At 37.8% G+C, this 19,221-nt stretch overlaps 1 protein-coding gene across 5 annotated transcripts in view; it reads right to left on the bottom strand.

The window, feature by feature from the left end:
* cald1a (caldesmon 1a) overlaps positions 1-19,221 on the bottom strand; it is a 333,467-nt gene that overhangs the window by 178,540 nt on the left and 135,706 nt on the right. For all 5 annotated transcript variants that reach the window (XR_003716695.2, XR_003716693.2, XM_028804805.2 and 2 more), the window contains exon 3: positions 8,661-8,738. The gene's annotated coding sequence lies outside the window, so the exon portion shown is untranslated. The remainder of the gene's footprint in view (positions 1-8,660; positions 8,739-19,221) is intronic.

Consider the following 19,221-nt stretch of genomic DNA (forward strand, 5'->3'; position numbering starts at 1 on the left):
AAATCAAAAGAGCTTAGTTATTTCATGAATTACAGTCTACTGAAAATGGCCTCCATCTGAGAAGCATCCAACCAATAGTGGTTCTATCATCAAAGAAATTTTCTGGAAGAGCTAGCATAGTCTGACACCAGTTGTGCAGAGTAATGAATAGGATAGGCTACATTCAGTCAACTAATGTCCCAGTATAACAATAACATCAAAAGAAATACCAGTTTAAATAGGTCTGCTAATGATACTAGAAAAGCATCATCTGAACTGCTTAAAGGAATCAGTTATAAAAGATAGTTGTGGCAGCATAATGCCGTCAGGTATTTTTTTCATATCACACATTCAGTCTCTCAGCACAAATACAGCAATTTCTGAATGGCACAGGAAACTAGAACATTATTGCCAGTCAGGAACAGCCACTTCAAGGTAGCAGTGAATCTGGAGTTTTTCAGCAATAATAATAATAATAATAATAATTCTCCATGATTCTCCATGCAACTCTAGGAAAATTACTGGAATGATTCCAGGAACATAAGGGTACATTTATACTCTCCCGTCATCAGACCTCAGGCGAAATGAGATTCTGTGTGGTGAAATGGAAAATGCTGTTCAATGTAGAATTCAGTCACCATTTGCAACTATGGGAAACTTAGGAGTCATGAAGTAGCATTCAAATGGCATACATTCAAATTGAGTCTTTGCCTCAATTTCTATACTGTACATATGTCTTTTGCTTTAGAAGAGCACAAAGCGATCACATATACTGCATATACCTGTATGCATGTGTTTTAAGAAGCACTAATTACATCTAGAATTCTTCATGCCTTCAGTCTACTGTTTAATATTTCCTACAGGAAGAATGATCCGATAAACTGGGAGCCAAGATAATTACTTTTTTTTCCTACTCTGCTACTCTAACCTTCATTATCTTTATGTAATGATCCCACTCTATTGGAGTACATTGCCTGCCTTGTCTACATTTCCATTCCCAACTATGCCACATTTCATGTGAATATTATTAAATACTAGTTGTATTACATTTTCTAAAACAATGATCAGTTATAGTGCCATCAGTTATTTGGATGCATCAGAAGTATACTAACTAAGTACTTTTCTCTATACAATATTTGTTTTTTATTTTTTTTTTAAACCAAGGGCTAATATTATTAGTTCCCTACAGCACATTTTAACATGCTACATACAACTGCCCTTAAGTATAACATTCGTGCTGTTGATTATTCCTTTTGTTTTTTTACTCAATAAATTGCAATTGTGTATGCATTAAAATCTTTTTATTGATGAAAATAAAAAAAAATAGAATTTTTTGTCATTAAAACAGGAATAATTATCTACAGTAGTAGTCAAAAGCCTTGGTGTTAACCTTAATGGGCATTACAGCCCACCCCAAAAACTACAGTTCCCATTCACCCATGATCACAAACATGTATACTGTAGGCATGTCTGAATTTTAAGCTGGTTTCTCCAACAGTATGAGAAAACTGCAACAAAGCTAGGCCATAATCAAAGTAAAAAAAAAAAACATCAAATCACAATGCTTACTGTGCTGAGCATAACTTTTTGTGATCTAGCTTAAAAGAAAATACACCACACTGCTGCATTCACACAAATGTTGTCTGTGAAGTGGCTGTCACAGTCAACCAAATACAACTCTTTCACTTTAATCACCATCTCACAATTAAATTTGTAACATAGTACACCGAGTATATGAACATACGGTGGAGTAGTGCCACTGTTTATACAATTTAGCACAGAAAATGTATAGCACTTTACATTATATAGTAAATATGATTGCATATTAATTGAAAATTGAACATAAAATAAATAAAGTAACATCCTACAGCAGCACACTTCGCAACAAGGTTTAAAAAATATAGGGAGTGATGGAGCCCTAGTGTTAAAGAGTGTTGAACCGAATGAATAGTGCTGAATAAAAATGGCCCTCAGGTAAAAATAATTGCAAACTCCTGTCTTAATACACCAAACGTTTTAACCAACTACAAAAACTTTTTTTATACCTGTAGAAAAACAACAAACACCACTTCCCTATTTCAAACACAAAAACAATTACAAAGGTTTAAAAGGTTTACAATGAATAATGTGTGTGTAGTTTTTAAATAAGATAATAATAATAACAATAATTCTTTACATTTATATAGCACTTTTGTCACTACTCAAAGCGCTGTAAATGTAGGGAGGACCTGGAACTCGAACCTATGATCTCCTTACTGCGAGATAGCAGCGATACCACTGTGTCACTTGCATGGATATTACAAGAAACTGTGCTGCAACTCTAACCATTCCCATTGGTAGCCTACAAGGCTCAATTCTAAAAACCCAAAACAAACTTGAAGTGCATTTGTAATGTAGACTTTAGAGGTGATACCATGAAAAATAAGTAATGAAACAATTTAAAAAATGTTACAGTTGATACTCATTGATATTTTGATACTTTTGAAACTATTTGGCACTGTGTCTATACCAGATATGGCTCAGTGGTGAGCCAAAAAATAGAAACATTGCATTGGTATAAGCCTACTCAGCAGAATATCATTATTGACAAATATCAGTAAAAAAATAAAAAAAAACACGTTAGCCGATTTTTTTTTTTTCTATAGGAACAACAAATTTCAATCAAATCAAAGCATTTGTTTAGATTTTGGGATATTTTGTATTTCTATTATAGGGGTTGTTTTTAACCCATAAACATTAATATATCTAAAAGTCTTTTCTTAATTAATACCTTCTGCCCTAGATGTACAATCCTGCCAAATTTCAGCTTTTTGACTAAATGGGAAATAGCCTTTTTGTCAATGAGTGTGTAAGGCAAAACAGAATCTGATTAGGAATTACACCAAAACTAACACTGAAACTGCAGACTTCAGAGACAAAGAATTTAGTTAATCATACTACATGTAATCCATAAATATGAAACATTTTAAGCAGTTTGCAACAATATTGGAAAACAAAGGCAAGCATTTTGGAGAAAATAAAAGGTACAAAAATCTATTATCCTAGATCCTAGTACTGAAAAAAATTAATTTCCATGGTGGGCTCTTTCAGTTTAATATAAGGGAATTCCACCAGTGAACCTCTATCAATGTGGTAGAGCTTGAAAAAAAATGGGCAAGTAAAAATATGTGAGAACTGAGACTGGTATTTTGCACTATATTATTTATACACTCAAACCTTCCTAGTTGTTAATGGTACTTTTGTGGAGTATTAATTCAAAATATGTGCCGTTATTTTTTTATATTGTTTTGCATATAACCTGATTGGGCACTAAAGGTCTGGTAAGGAATATTGTACATTGAAAATGTTTATATATTTAAGATTAGGTAGAATGTGTTTTTTTTTGTTAAAACAAAAAAATGATCCTACTAGAGTGAAATCCCTATTATATGATGTAATGTTGAATGTAAATGTATTCATTATTCTATGGTTTTTTAGTAGAGGCATACTTTGTTCAATGTAATGGAGATATGTTGTGCACACAGAGATTTAAAATATCAACATTGTATACTTTTCATCTAAACAAGGGTTATTAGGATACCATTTATTAGTAGCACTGCTCTAGGCAAGTTTTGCTGATGGCAGACAATTCCTTGATTGAGAGAAGTGGTTTGGTTCCTTTTTTGTTAATTCTGTGCCAACCTTCAGTATTCTGCTCATACCACTTGTACTCAATTGATGGCCCAGAATATGTCTATATACAGCATTTCCTCTCTTGTAATTGTGATACTGTATTTATAGTGAGGCTGCCACTGACATTTTGAAGTCCATGTATGATAGCTGTATAATCAAAGACTTTTTTCTCTTGTCAAATAAGAAATTAATACAGATTCTCATGACAGCCACATCAATAAATCTATTTTCTTATAAAGCCCATCGCAGATTTTTATGTTTAGATGTGTCCTGTGCTAGATGAGGCCAAAAACATACTGCGCAGCTGTAACATAGTGGGTCCCAATACCGTTTGCTTTAGTACTTAGGTAGTAAAAAAGTTTGAAGAAACTTATTGTAATAAGGTGGGTCATATGTGGTAGTTAATATGCTGTACCCGACATAAATATTATCAATATGTCTCAATTTTTAGAGAATAAAATTGAAATATAATGTTCATTTTAAGTTTAGGTAATGACACAGATTATTCACTCTTGTGCTGCCTCTAATTCAGGAATAGGCCCTGTTCCACAAAAATCACGTATTGAGAGATATCTTTTTTTCTAAAATGAAAACATCCAGCTTAATGTATACATTTTGCTTGAGGCATCTACACAACTCTATAGTTCATAAAAATACAGACAGGAAATAAAAATACACCAATATTAATATTATGGACAATAAGTACAAAAAAGCTTTCCTAAAAACTGTATTCTCTTAGAAAGCTATTGATACACAGTAGACAATTCACCGATACTAATACAACACATTAAGTTGTATTAAAGAAAATACAATTTTTTTAACACAAGTTTTTAACTAAAGTACAGCAAGTATTGCTAGTTACATTATACAGTATAATCATCTTAAGGAACTCTCATATTATTTTGTGCTAAGTCTTTTCAGTGTAGACATTAGATTAATCTCTAATTTAGAATCTCATTTTTGTTTTCAAACAATTTAATTTATACTTTTCAGAATTCCTTGAAATATTTAATGTTAATGGTAAAAAAAGATTTTTCCATCTATCGAGCCAAGTGTGTAAGAAATTATGATATGGTTTTGATTCTTTTTCCTTTCATCAGCTGAGCACATTTGACCTCTCTCACTCTTACATGTTAAGATAACTTAAATTTACTTTTTTGTACCTATATTATTCTGCATCTGATGATATGATTTCATGTAAAGTTTCTTTTTTTCAAAAGCAAAAAAAATATTGAATACCAAAACAAAATCACACAGAAATACAGAATGTTACTCTGAAAATTATATACAGTATATATATATATATATATATACAGTATATATATATATATATATATATATATATATATATATATATATATTTTTTTTTTTTTAATATGGGCAGACGTAGTGCAGAATGGGATACTTCTGTTTAGCAGATAATCAATATTCTAGTTATTGCTACAGTGTACTTTACAGTTTTAACTTGTTATACTGCCTCATTGATAAAATAAATAAAAGTAATTTACCAAGGCACATTAATGCTTAATACAAGTACTGTCTTTTCTTGCAGCAAATTTCCTGCAGTATAAACAAATAGCAGCAACTGCATTCTTGTTTTAAGTGCATCAGCTTACATTTTTAATTAGAAAACAAATTAGATAAAGAAGAATTTGAAATTATTGCTTAGTAGACAATAGGGTATTTAGTTTAACAGTAAATATATCTTTTACTTATAAACCTGTTAAGCATGTTAGCCTTGTGTCTTCTTGATAAATAACTTATGAACATTTGACACATTTGTAGCTTTTTTAATGTTTTTTATTTGTTGCTGTGTGTCACACACAATACGTTTTGGTAAGAAACGAATACTATATAATTCAAATGGTAATCCACATTTATAACAACACCTCAAGAATTCTGAATGTCTACCTGACACACTGAAGAAAAAAAAAACACCTGTTTAAATATAGTAAATATATATTTTAAAAGCAAAAATGTTGTAGTGCAATTTATCATTTAAAATGATTAAAACCTATAAGTGCATATATATTTACATTAGGTAGTGTTTAATTGCCAATGTCAATTAATTGATTGTGTGAAAGAGAGAGAGAGGGAAATTGTGAAAACTACTTTTTTCATATTAAGCTTTGCTTTAGATAGGTATACAGTAATCCCTCGCTATATCGCGCTTCGCCTTTCGCGGCTTCACTCCATCGCGGATTTTATATGTAAGCATATTTAAATATATATCGCGGATTTTTCGCTGCTTCGCGGGTTTCTGCGGACAATGGGTCTTTTAATTTCTTGTACATGCTTCCTCAGTTGGTTTGCCCAGTTGATTTCATACAAGGGACGCTATTGGCAGATGGCTGAGAAGCTACCCAACTTACTTTTCTCTGTCTCTTGCACTGACTTTCTCTGATTCTGACGTAGGGGGATTGAGCAGGGGGGCTGTTCGCACACCTAGACGATACGGACGCTCGTCTAAAAATGCTGAAAGATTATCTTCACGTTGCTATCTTTTGTGCAGCTTCCTGAAAAGACATGCTGCATGGTGCTTCGCATACTTAAAAGCACGAAGGGCACGTATTGATTTTTGTTTGTCTCTCTCTATCTCTCTCTCTCTCTCTCTGCTCCTGACGGAGGGGGTGTGAGCTGCCGCCTTCAACAGCTTTGTGCCGCGGTGCTTCGCATACTTAAAAGCCAAACAGTCCTATTGATTTGTTTGCTCCTTTGAAGAGTAAGATATGTTTGCATTCTTTTAATTGTGAGACGGAACTGTCATCTGTCTTGTCATGGAGCACAGTTTAAACTTTTGAAAAAGAGACAAATGTTTGTTTGCAGTGTTTGAATAACGTTCCTGTCTCTCTACAACCTCCTGTGTTTCTGCGCAAATCTGTGACCCAAGCATGACAATATAAAAATAACCATATAAACATATGGCTTCTACTTCGCGGATTTTCTTATTTCGCGGGTGGCTCTGGAATGCAACCCCCGCGATGGAGGAGGGATTACTGTATTACAGAGAAAAATTAACAATTATTGAGAAGCATTTTATTTTCTTTTATAACATATGCATTACGGATAAATATTTTTGTACAGATTTTATTAGCATTTATTTTATGTTTATTTATTTTAGTATTTCTATGGTCACTGAATAATAAGCCTACATAATTTAATTTTGTTAATAAAAATTAACTGTTAAAACCCCTATGCTCTATAGTTTAATTAATTATAAACATACACTTTACTACAGGACATAAGGCTTTTATGTATCTGGTTATGCAGGAGCTTAGTGTAAAAAATGGATAAAGGGGGGAATAAAAAGAAAAAAAAAAAAAACAGAATCTGTATTGGAATAGGCCAATCAAACAACATGAAATCTGTGTTTGGTATCGGCCTTTCAAGCATTCCTAGCATATCAAAATTGTACCAGCACGACATATAGCTTGATTTTTTCATAGATTGTACTACCTTCATGCATAATAATCAGAATAAACTGAATAAGTCATATCTGACTGCCCTTTCTTTTATAGTTCCTCTATGTTACGAGACCAGTCTAACCTGTCATTGATGTGGACCCCCAAGTACTTATAGAAGTGCTGAGATTTACTGCTAAAGTAAAGTGCCCTTATAAATAAAATGCATTATTATTATTATTATTATTATATCCACTTCCTGAATAGTGACCAGACATTGAGGTTCTTTGGTGGGACGAAAATAAATAACCAGTTCCTTGGTTATGTGAAGTTGTAGATAATTCTTTCTGCACCAAGAAACAAAATTCTCCACCTGACTCTATACTATGTCTCATCGTGTAAACACACCATAAGTGCACAGTCATCTGAGAATTTTCTGCAACTGACTTGACCTGGTGTTATACTTGGAGTCAGAGGTCCACAGAGTGAAGAGAAAAGGAGACAGGACGTTTTGTGGTGCTCCAGTGTTGCTCACATCCACATCAGAAATGCAGTCCTCGAGTCTCACAAAGTGCATTCTACCTGGCAAATAGTCGACTATCCAGGACACCATAGGCTCAACCACCTGCATATCTCTGAGCTCACCCCATAACAGGGATGGCTACCACAAAAGGAATCATATAGTTCAGAACCAGTCTCTCAACAGTGTTCATGATGTGAGACGCAACTGCCACTGGTCCATAGTGATTAGGTGATGATGTGCCTGCCTTTTTTAGAACAGGAACAATCCAGGATGTTTTCCACAGCAGTGACAGTTTGTTTAAGCCTTAGGGACAGACTGAACAGGTGACGGAGGACACCACAAAGTTGGCCAACACAGGCCTTAAGAACTTGAGGATTGACTCCATCTGGTCCCACAGCTTTTCCTGTGTATAGCTTCCACAGATGTCACCTTACTTTGTCTTCAGTTAAGGACAGCTCACACTGATGGACAGAGGTGGACTCGTCTATTGCCAGTCAAGTTGACACGGCAAGACTTGTTGATGTAGTAGGGATGATGCAGGGAGACTGGACAGTGGAAGAAGGTGGCAGTGGGAGGGAAAAATCTATTAAAAAAGGATTCAGGGCATTATCTTTGTCCACATCCCATTCTAGCACCTGAGCCTTCAGAAATAGGATTTGTGTCCAATAATCATCAAGTGATGACTTTAAAAAACATCTCTGACAACCATCTGGACAATTACTAGAATACAGAATGGGCCTAAAATGTAAAATCTTTCTCAAATGTCTGAAAAGTACACACTACACATAATACATAACTTTGGTCTAAACTTTTCCAGTTAGTAAGCTAGATTTGCAAAATAAAAAATATGCTGCAAGAATTTATGAAACAAGTATCCAAATGGGTCATATTAAAATAATTGGAATATGAAACCAGACTGACAGCTGAATATGATTAAACCCAACTACAACTGATAAGAAAGAGATGGCATAAATGGGCATGAAAATACTGCCTTCAGTTGTCTTTCTAGTTCATTCAAACAATAAGAAAAACTACATGGAATTTTAATTTGCTTTATAATCTGACAGAAACATGGCTTCACTTACTTTTATGGAGGTAGTTTCTGAACAGTTCAGATTGCAGATGCAGCCTTCAGCCTTTCTGGCCAGACAAGTTTGTTGGTTCTAAAGTTAAGCAGACAGGATAATGATTAATGAGTTAAAGTCACATCATCTAAACTCATACTTAGCTTCTCAAAGTTAGCATTCAGAAGGGTGTGGATTGAGGACAAGGACTGTTAAAAATGGTTGCTTGTTGCCTGAGATGTACATTAGGCAAATGTCCCACTACAAAAGTTTGAGTTTGAGAGCATGCCACACTTAATGGCTGCAGTTGCTGGATCTTGGGGCCTTAAGGATGTCAGATTATATGAAAAGGAATTGCAGCGGATGACAGATTAGGCAATCCCCTCATAAATTCACAGCAAAGTTTCAAATTATGATTGCGCTGCACAAATATTACCAAGTCAACACATTTTGGTAGACAATCAATGTGATGTATCTTTTTTCTTTATCCACTATGCCATGGTAAGACAAATAGGAGACATTGAATAGATAGTTTTGCCAGCATCTCATGTTTTGCACAATCCAGAACACTGTTTCCCTCTTTTCCTCAGGCCACCACTGCTGTTCCCTATTCGTTCTCTTGCAGATTCAAGTACACTTTCAAACACATAGTGACATAGTTGCAACAAAATTGTGGCTAGTTGTACAGCAATATGACTGAGTCATTGGTAATATCACATAACAAAACAGACATTAACCCCAACTTTCCATAACTCACCTAGTTTTTGTAAATAAAGGCTATGACTGAAAATCCCTTGAAAAGTTGGTAGTTTGATATGACTAAAATCATCTGTTGATCAAGAGTAACCCTTGTAATTTAAACTAGCAAAGCAGCTTAAAAATTGGTTATTGGGCCAGTCAGATGAAAACTGAAAGGCAGGTATTCATCTAAGTCGGTGGGAACTGTATGAGAGTGTCTATTTTTTCCATGAATTATGCCACACTTTATTTTTCCAAATATACATTTTTACTATATAGCTTTTTACAGCACAAAGGTTTAGAGCTCAGTTCTAGCTGGGGAGGTGTTGGGTCAAGGGCATCAGGCATTATAGGCCAACATAATCTCTGTTACCATATACCTATACTTGGTTTCTGTAATTAGTTACAGTAGACAAGTAGTTAATTAGTTATAGTAGATAAGTGGTTAATGTTCCTGCCTCATGGATCCAGGACCCTGGTTTTGAATCCCTGCCTGATCACTGTCTGTGTAGTCAACATACTCTCCCAGCACCTCTGTGGATTTTTGTTTACCCTGCTTTATAATTTTCCTACCACATCTGAAAGTCATGTGTGCCCTGAGATAGGCTGGCACACTGAACACAAGTCATTTCCTCCCTATGTCTGCTACTGCCAGGACAGGCTCCAGCCAGAATTACATTAAGTAGGACACCAGCAGTTCCCCTCGGTAACCCCCGATAAAAGATGTAGGAGCAAGCTTATGGGGCAAACCAGACTGCATCACCACAGTGTCACATTAAAACGTTAATGAAAACGTTTTTGTGACAGCTTAACAAATAGAAAGGTGATCAACGATGATTTTCTCTACCCCAGTTCCTGGCACATGTCATCAATATAGATTTTCTAGTTTTAGTCCCTGTTGCTATGTGTTGTGTTTGTAAAATTTGAAACTGATAAAAAAAAATGCTTTAAGCAGCAAATTATTACCATGCAGATAATATCTCATTGTAAGCAGTGGATGTACACTATAGCCAAAAAATGAACCCTCACTCCATCAACCAACTAATCCAATTTAGGGTTATGGGGACTTGCCGACTATTGCAACAGTACTAACCATAACACAGATGCTAACCCTAGTCCAGGACCAGTTTGCAGTGTACAATTAACTTAATATGTATGTGATAAGATATGGGTGAAAGATCAGAATGCATAGTGGAAAATCCACATAGATACAGGGAGAATGTGCAAACTCCATGCAGGCCATACCATGCTCTTTCATATCAAGTCAGAGTAATCATATTCACTGGTGCTATATACTTGTTTATAGATACCCCTTAAAGTCAGTCAGTCAGTCATTTTCCTACCCGCTATATCCTAACACAGGGTCACGGGGGTCTGCTGGAGCCAATCCCAGCCAGTACAGGGTGCAATGCAGGAACAAATCCCGGGCAGGGCGCCAACCTACCGCAGCCCCTTAAAGTTTTTAAACATTTTATTTTTTAGACATTTATCCTGCACGGTTTATGGATTGTCAATGCTAGGGGTCGCTGTTGCCTCTTAAACCCAACAGACAGACACTCAGGACATAGGGTAAAAGCACTCAGAAGTATTTTAATGCTTCTTCTTTTTCTTAAACAGTGCCTCCAAAGCACCCCAGCCACAATTAACAGGTAATTAAACCCCAAATTACAATAATTATAAATACAATTCACTCCTCCCAGCAAGTTCTGTCATACACCTCCCAACTTCGGCTCGGAGTCCTTTAAATAGTCCTTCACCCGGAAGTGCTTCTGTCCTTCCGTCCACGTGACTTGCCAGCACTTCCGGGTCAGATAGAGAACTTGCTTTTTTCTTCAGCCCGGAAGTACTTTGGAGCTTCCATCCTCATGACTTGGGAGTACTTCCGGGGTAAGGATGAGGCATGACTCCTGATGGCACCCACGATACCCAGCAGGTCTGTGTTGTCGGACTCCATGTCCCATAGTGCCCTGCGGGAATCCGAGGCACTGCTGCAATTTAGAGAAGCTGCCATCTAGCGCTTTGGGGGAGGTAGTGTCCACAAGTTGCTGCCTTCCTCCATCCTTTTATTCTTTGGGCATCCCAGCCGGGTTGAGCTGCCAGCCGTCCATCACAGTATACAAGTCCCTGGGAGCTGGACATTGAAAATGAGAAATGCAGGGGGCATGGAATAGACTATCACAAGACAAGCTGATGCATATACGGTTACACTAGACCTGGGTCTCCAACATGTCGCTCGTGAGCCACCGGTAGCTCGCAACCACTTTCCAAGTAGCTCGTCATAGGGTTAATGAATCCTACTGTACATAAATTTGAAAACTTGATTAGTCAAATTAGGAGTGGGCGATCTTTCCAAAAAATCATATCACGATCCTTTTAACACACAATCATGATCCACAAACTGAATTGCAATCTTTTCAATGTGGCATACACTTAAGAGAATATCTGGACTCACACTCATCAAGACCTAAGTAACACTTTATTTTAAATATTAAACAAAGCTGAATTCAATTGTTGTCTTGTTCGCTAGCTAAGCGGAGTTAGGGAACATGCCCCGAAGCTTGAAAGTGAGTGAGGAAGGCCCCTCCCCCCAGCCTGTTGTGTGGATCTCAGATTCGCACAAATAAATCGGTACTGCAAACGAACTATGATACATAGCGAAATGAGAGAAGTCGCAAAATCAACTGGAATGTTCAAGTAAATTACAGAAAAAAAAACAATCTAAATCTGTTAAGCAGTTCTCTCGTGAAAAGCAGACAGACATACAGACAGAGAAACACTGGATTTTATATACAGTGATACCTTGAGATACAAGTTTAATTCATTCCGTGACCGAGCTCGTAAGTCAAAATGCTCGTATCTCAAATCAATTTTCCCCACTGAAATTTATTGAAATGAGAATAATTCGTGCCAGCCCCCAAAAAACCACCCCAATTTTTTGTTAAATGTTTTCAACATAAGAAAAATGTATTTATAATGAACAAATATTGAATACAAACAAAATAAAACCTAATACATAAAAGAGAATCTAAAGAAGTAAACAGATGTTGGCGAAGCCGATTAGCGTATTGTAATGTTTTTTGCTTTCACTTCACTTTTGCTTAACTTAATTTTCTTCTTCACTAGTTTTTTTTCTTTTTTGCCACGCTTTCGTCACTTTCATTCGCAGGGCGTTTCAATAGAAACCTGTCCAAGTAGCTTCCCCTTTAGAATGTTTCTGAAATGAGTTAGGCAAGTGTCATTAAATAGCGCCGCTGCACATTCAGTTTCTTTTCAATAAAGTCAAGCGTTAGGCAAATGTCATTAAATAGCGCTGGTGCACGTGCAGTTTCTTTTCAATAAAGTCAAGTGTTAGGCAAGTGTCATTAAATAGCGCCGCTGTATGATCAGTTATAATTTTTTCAGGGTGTTTCTTTTCTTTAAAGTTCAAAACTTTTTCCCACATTGATAGATAGCTAGATAGATAGATACCTTATTAATCCCAAGGGGAAATTCACAAACACTTCCTTTATCTCACTTTAAGAGATAACCTCCTCCGCGATACCGATCTCCTGCAGAACCTCCGTATGTTGCTGCGTCTGTAGTTCCGTCAACTCCTCTGTCGTCAGTTCCTTGGAATGTGCGGGGACAAGCTCATTGATGGCTCGTATTTCGAATTTTGGTTCGTAACCCAAGACAAAAAAAATCGACCTAGTGACGGCTTGTATCTCAAAAAACTCGTACGTTGGGGCACTCGTATCTCAAGGTACCACTGTATTATATATTAGTAAACCTTCAAAATAATGTGCAGTTAAAGTCTCAACAGCATTCTCAGTATTTCTGGAGCTTAGTAGAGCCAGATAACTATAAGAATCTTCATCAAGCAGCTCTGAAAATGTTTGCTTTGTTTGGGTCTACACACCTCTGTGAGTCTGCCTTTTCTGACTTGAATGCCATGAAATCAAAGTTCAGAACAAGACTGACAGATGAACATTTAAATGACTCCATAAGAATGAACCTAAGCAGATGCACTCCACCATATACCTCTCTTGTTGACTCTATGCAGTGCCAGTCATCTGACTAACTAAAAACCACATCACACATGCAACTGGACATGTAAATTTTCTTGTGAAGTGAAACAGTGACATGTAACAAAATAACAAATGAATAAGTAATATCTGTGTATTTGTAATTGCATTGTTTAGTTTTGACAGCATTCATGTTTTAATTCAATAGTGTGAGATACACTAGAAAATGAATATAGACATACAAAATACACTTGCAGGTGAACTAAATATTTTCTGTGATGTTTTAATGCAAAATGTGAGTTGTGGACACCAACATTTTGTTAATGTTCAGGCAAAACAAGCTTAATCAGTTTGTTTGGGTTGAAATAAGCTATACGAATATGCGTTAGAAAACATGAGTAGCTCTCAGCCATTTTCATTTTGTAAAAGTAGCTCTCAGGGGAAAAAAGGTTGAAGACCTTTTCACTAGACTAATTTCAACTTGACAAAAAAACTAACTGTATGATTTTGGAATGTAGAAAAACTTCCCAGAAGAAAAACATGCAAATGCAAAGCTGACACAGAAGAAATCTTACATTATTAATCACATTTTATTTTACACAGAAGTATTACAGCAGATTCAAGGCATTTTATTTGATAAAGTAATGACATACTATTAAACATAACCAATGAACAGGATTTTAAAAAAGGTAAAAGAAATATGAAAAGTTTAACACTGACAGACAACAGGAAGACCCTAAAGTATTCCTGAGAAAGACAACTCAAGGATCTAAGCATGTTAAGGCAGCACTGTGACCCAGTTTTGAAAATGCTGCAGAAAAAGGTTAGTAAAATAAAATCAAAATGCCCCATCCAATACTGTTTGTATTGTATGAACTGGATTCTTTAATTTGATTTGGAACTTGTGGCTTGACTGGCCTTCTAGCTCTATTTCCTTAGCTGCGTCTGCACACCAAGGATCAAACAGAGTTGTTAGTAACATTTATACTTTGCCTTGTAACACTCAATATATCTGCAAATTGTGTCAGCAATATAGCTATTTACTAAGGAGGCCAAGACACACTAATGTGTCCCTCAGGATACTGGAGAAATACTGCATGTATCGCAATGAGAGCATACTTATGTTCTCATTCTTGGCTTGGCATGGGGAATGTCAGTAGTTAGCAAGAGCTGCATGAAGAACACAATTAGACTAAGGTCCATTATCTGTGGACAGCAATTTTTGTGGCTACAAGGGATATTTGACTCAGGGACAAAAAGGAATTCAACCAAGATTGTGCAGGCCCTGATATAAACTTCCAGCAGCTGCACTGCAATCCAGCTCTCCAAAATGTAACACAAGATTCCAAAATTCAAAGAAAGAAAGTAGGTAGAAGCAACTGTATCTCAACCGCTATCTAACTGTAAAGTAAGACAAATGTGATATGACAACACTTTTTCAACCATTGTACTAATTACAGTGCTTTTACCATGCTGTTTAGGACTAGCCTGTTTTGTTACCTCATACATCTTTCATCCCTCTGAGTTTTGTCACTGAAAATAACTCTCTTAGAAAATATATGGATGGTGTTACATTAAGGGACTTAGTCAACTATTTTGAAAATTGGGTCATTTTTTATTTATGTTCATTTACTTAATCAAAGACAGAGATATGAGTCTATTAAAAAGATATTAAAAAGTAACAGTAAAGATAGAATGTAATTATATGTAATTATAAGGAACTCCGAGTCCAGGTCAGGGTGGTGAAGGAACAGTACAGGAGAAAGTTGGAGCAGAAGTTGCAGAATAACAGCATGAAGGAAGTGTGGGATGGGATAAAGATCATCACTGGCTGCAGCTCGAAACGGGGTGGCACCATCGAGAGAGGTGGAGAGAGCAAACCAGATGAACAACTTTTTTTTTTTTTTTTTTTTTTTTTTAAACAGGTTTGACCACCCTAACCCACTCTCACCTCGGAGTACTGCACCCTCCACCCATTCTTCTGCTGATACCGGCATAGGAGAGAGTTAACCTCAACCCACAATTACAGAAGCCCAGGTAAGCAGAGAGCTGGGGAGGCTTTGTGCCAGTAAAGCAGCGGGTCCAGATGGAGTATCGCCACGACTGCTGAAGGCCTGTGCATTGGAGCTGGGGAGTCCTCTACAGCACATCTTCAATATGAGCCTGGAACAGGGGAGAGTCCCGAGGCTTTGGAAAACATCTTGCATCACCCCAGTACCAAAGGTACCACATCCTAGTGAGCTGAATGACTTCCGGCCTGTCGCTCTGATGTCACATGTGATGAAAACCATGGAGCGGCTGCTGCTTCACCACCTTAGGCCATAGGTTCGTCACGCCCTCAACCCTCTGCAGTTCGCATACCAGGAGAAGGTGGGAGCGGAGGATGCCATCATCTACATGCTACACCGATCCCTCTCCCACTTGGACAGAGGCAGTGGTGCTGTAAGAATTATGTTTCTGGACTTCTCTAGCGCCTTCAACACAATCCAACCTCTGCTCCTTAGGGACAAGCTGACAGAGATGGGAGTAGATTCATACCTGGTGGCATGGATCGTGGACTATCTTAAAGACAAACCTCAGTATGTGCGTCTCAGGAACTGCAGGTCTGACATTGTGGTCAGCAACACAGGAGCACCGCAGGGGACTGTACTTTCTCCAGTCCTGTTCTGCCTATATACATCGGACTTCCAATACAATTCGGAGTCCTGCCACGTGCAAAAGTTCACTGACAACACTGCTATCGTGGGCTGCATCAGGAGTGGGCAGGAGGAGGAGTACAGGAACCTAATCAAGGACTTTGTTAAATGGTGCGACTCAAACCACCTACACCTGAACACCAGCAAAACCAAGGAGCTGGTGGTGGATTTTAGGAGGCCCAGGACCCTCGTGGACCCCGTAATCATCAGAGATGACTGTGTGCAGAGAGTGCAGACCTATAAATGCCTGGGAGTGCAGCTGGATGATAAATTGGACTGGACTGCCAATACTGATGCTCTGTGTAAGAAAGGACAGAGCCAACTATACTTCCTTAGAAGGCTGGCGTCCTTCAACATCTGCAATAAGATGCTGCAGATGTTCTATCAGACGGTTGTGGTGAGTGCCCTCTTCTACATGGTGATGTGCTGGGGAGGCAGCATAAAGAAGAGAGACGCCTCACGCCTAGACAAACTGGTGAGGAAGGCAGTCTCTATTGTAGGCACAGAGCTGGACAGTTTTGACATCTGTGGCCGAGCGACGGGCTAAACATTAACATTATTCAAAGTTATTGTCTGTCTGTATACCTGCATTGTTATCACTCTTTAATTTAATATTTTCTTTATCAGTATGCTGCTGCTGCAGTATGTGACCTAAAAAACCATCAGGACAAAAGATTGCCTTCAGCACTTGACATGACAAGGAGCAGACAAAGACTAAGTATCATTTCTGCTTTGTACTTTTGGTTTGGAGACAGATTAATACATAACCTAACAGTTATAGTAAAAATCTGCCAAATTATTTGTACAGTTGAGTTTTGAATGTAGGAGCTATAGTTAACAGAATCTACTAATGCATTTGAGTAAAATAAGTTTTAGACCTTATAAGCTTTGTTTTCTAACTTTCATAGGAAATGTTAAGTTAAAACCTAAAAAACTACACTGAAACTTATTTCTTTGCACAACCACCGAGTCAGATGTAAAGTTGATTTTAACCTCCAGTAGACTGCTGATGTCTGAAGACTGGTTTCAAATTGAACACCTCATAAAGGCTAACAAATTACCAAGTTAAAAACCAAACAACAAATTAGACTTTAAACTAACATATAATTCTTTGAACAAAAATTAAGGAAAATCTATACCGTAACTATGTGTTGTTTGAAAAAGAGAGACAGGAAAAAAGTTGTTCAGAATTTTGTATAGATCTAACTGTCCAGAAAATAATGGCATGTATGCTTTGCAAAGCAACAAACTGCAGACTTCAATTTGATGTGTCTCAGTATTTTGCATTTCACTAATCTGTGATATACAGCTCTTCTTCTTCTTTCGGCTGCTCCCGTTAGGGGTTGCCACAGCGGATCATCTCCTTCCATATCTTCTCTGCATCTTGCTCTGTTACACCCATCACCTGCATGTCCTCTCTCACCACATCCATAAACTTTATTAAGCCTTCCTCTTTTCCCCTTCCCTGGCAGCTCTATCCTTAGCATCCTTCTCCCAATATACTCAGCATCTCTCCTCTGCACATGTCCAAACCAACGCAATCTCGCCTCTCTGACTTTGTCTCCCAACCGTCCAACTTGAGCTGACCCTCTAATGTACTCATTTCTAATCCTATCCATCCTTGTCACACCCAGTGCAAATCTTAGCATCTTTAACTCTGCTACCTCCAGAATCAGTCTCCTGTTTTCTGGTCAATGCCATCGTCTCCAACCCGTATAACATAGCTGGTCTCACTACTGTCCTCTAGACCTTCCCTTTCACTCTTGCTGATACCAGTCTATCACAAATTACTCCTGACACTCTTCTCCACCCATTTCACCCTGCCTGCACTCTCTTTTTCACCTCTCTTCCAAAATCCCCATTACTCTGTATTGTTGATCCCAAGTATTTAAACTCATCCACCTTCACCAACTCTACTCCCTGCATCCTCACCATTCCACTGACCGTCCTCTCATTTACACACATGTATTCTGTCTTGTTCCTTCTGACCTTCATTCCTCTCCTCTCTAGAGCATATCTCCACCTCTCCAGGGTCTCCTCAACCTGCTCCTTACTATCGCTACAGATCATAATGTCATCAGCAAACATCATAGTCCACGGGGACTCCTGTCTAATCTCGTCTGTCAACCTGTCCATCACCATTGCAAATAAGAAAGGGCTCAGAGCCCCTTGATGTAATCCCACCTCCAACTTGAATGCATTCGTCAATCCTACCGCAGACCTCACCACTGTCACACTTCCCTCGTACATATCCTGTACAACTCTTACGTACTTCTCTGCCATTCCCGACTTCCTCATACAATACCACAGCTCCTCTCAAGGCACCCTGCCATATGCTTTCTCCAGGTCTACAAAGACGCAATGCAACTCCTTCTGGCCTTCTCTAAACTTCTCCAACATCCTCTGAGCAAACATTGCATCTGTTTTGCCCTTTCTTGGCATGAAACCATACTGCTGCTCATTAATCATCACCTCACTTCTTAACTTAGTTTCCACTACTCTTTCCCATAACTTCATGCTGTGGCTCATCAATTTTATTCCCCTGTACATACTGCAGTCCTGCACATCCCCTTATTCTAAAATATCGGCACCAGTACACTTCATCTCCACTCCTCCGGCATCCTCTCACTTTCCAAGATTCCATTAAACAATCTGGTTAAAAACTCCAATGCCATCTCTCCTAAACATCTCCATGCATCCATAGGTATGTCATCTGGACCAGTGGCCTTTCCATTTTTCATTCTCTTCATAGCTGTCCTTACTTCCTCCTTGCTAATCCATTGCACTTCCTGATTCACTATCTCCACATCATCCAACCTCTTCTCTCTCTCGTTCTCTTCCATTCATCAGCCTCTCAAAGTACATTTCCATCTTTATCCTTTATCACCCTAACCTGCTGCACATCTTTCCCAGCTCGGTCCCTCTGTCTAGCCAATTGGTACAGGTCCTATTCTCCCTCCCTAGTGTCCAACCTCTCATATAACTCATCATACGCTTTTTCTTTAGCCTTTGCCACCTCTCTCTTCACCTTGCGCCTTATCTCCTTGTACTCTTGTCTACCTTCTGCATCTCTCTGACTATCCCACTTCTTCTTTGCCATCCTCTTCCTCTGTATACTCTCCTGTATTTCCTCATTCCACCACC

This window comes from Erpetoichthys calabaricus, chromosome 1, assembly GCF_900747795.2.
Source record: "Erpetoichthys calabaricus chromosome 1, fErpCal1.3, whole genome shotgun sequence".
Lineage (NCBI taxonomy): Eukaryota > Metazoa > Chordata > Cladistia > Polypteriformes > Polypteridae > Erpetoichthys > Erpetoichthys calabaricus.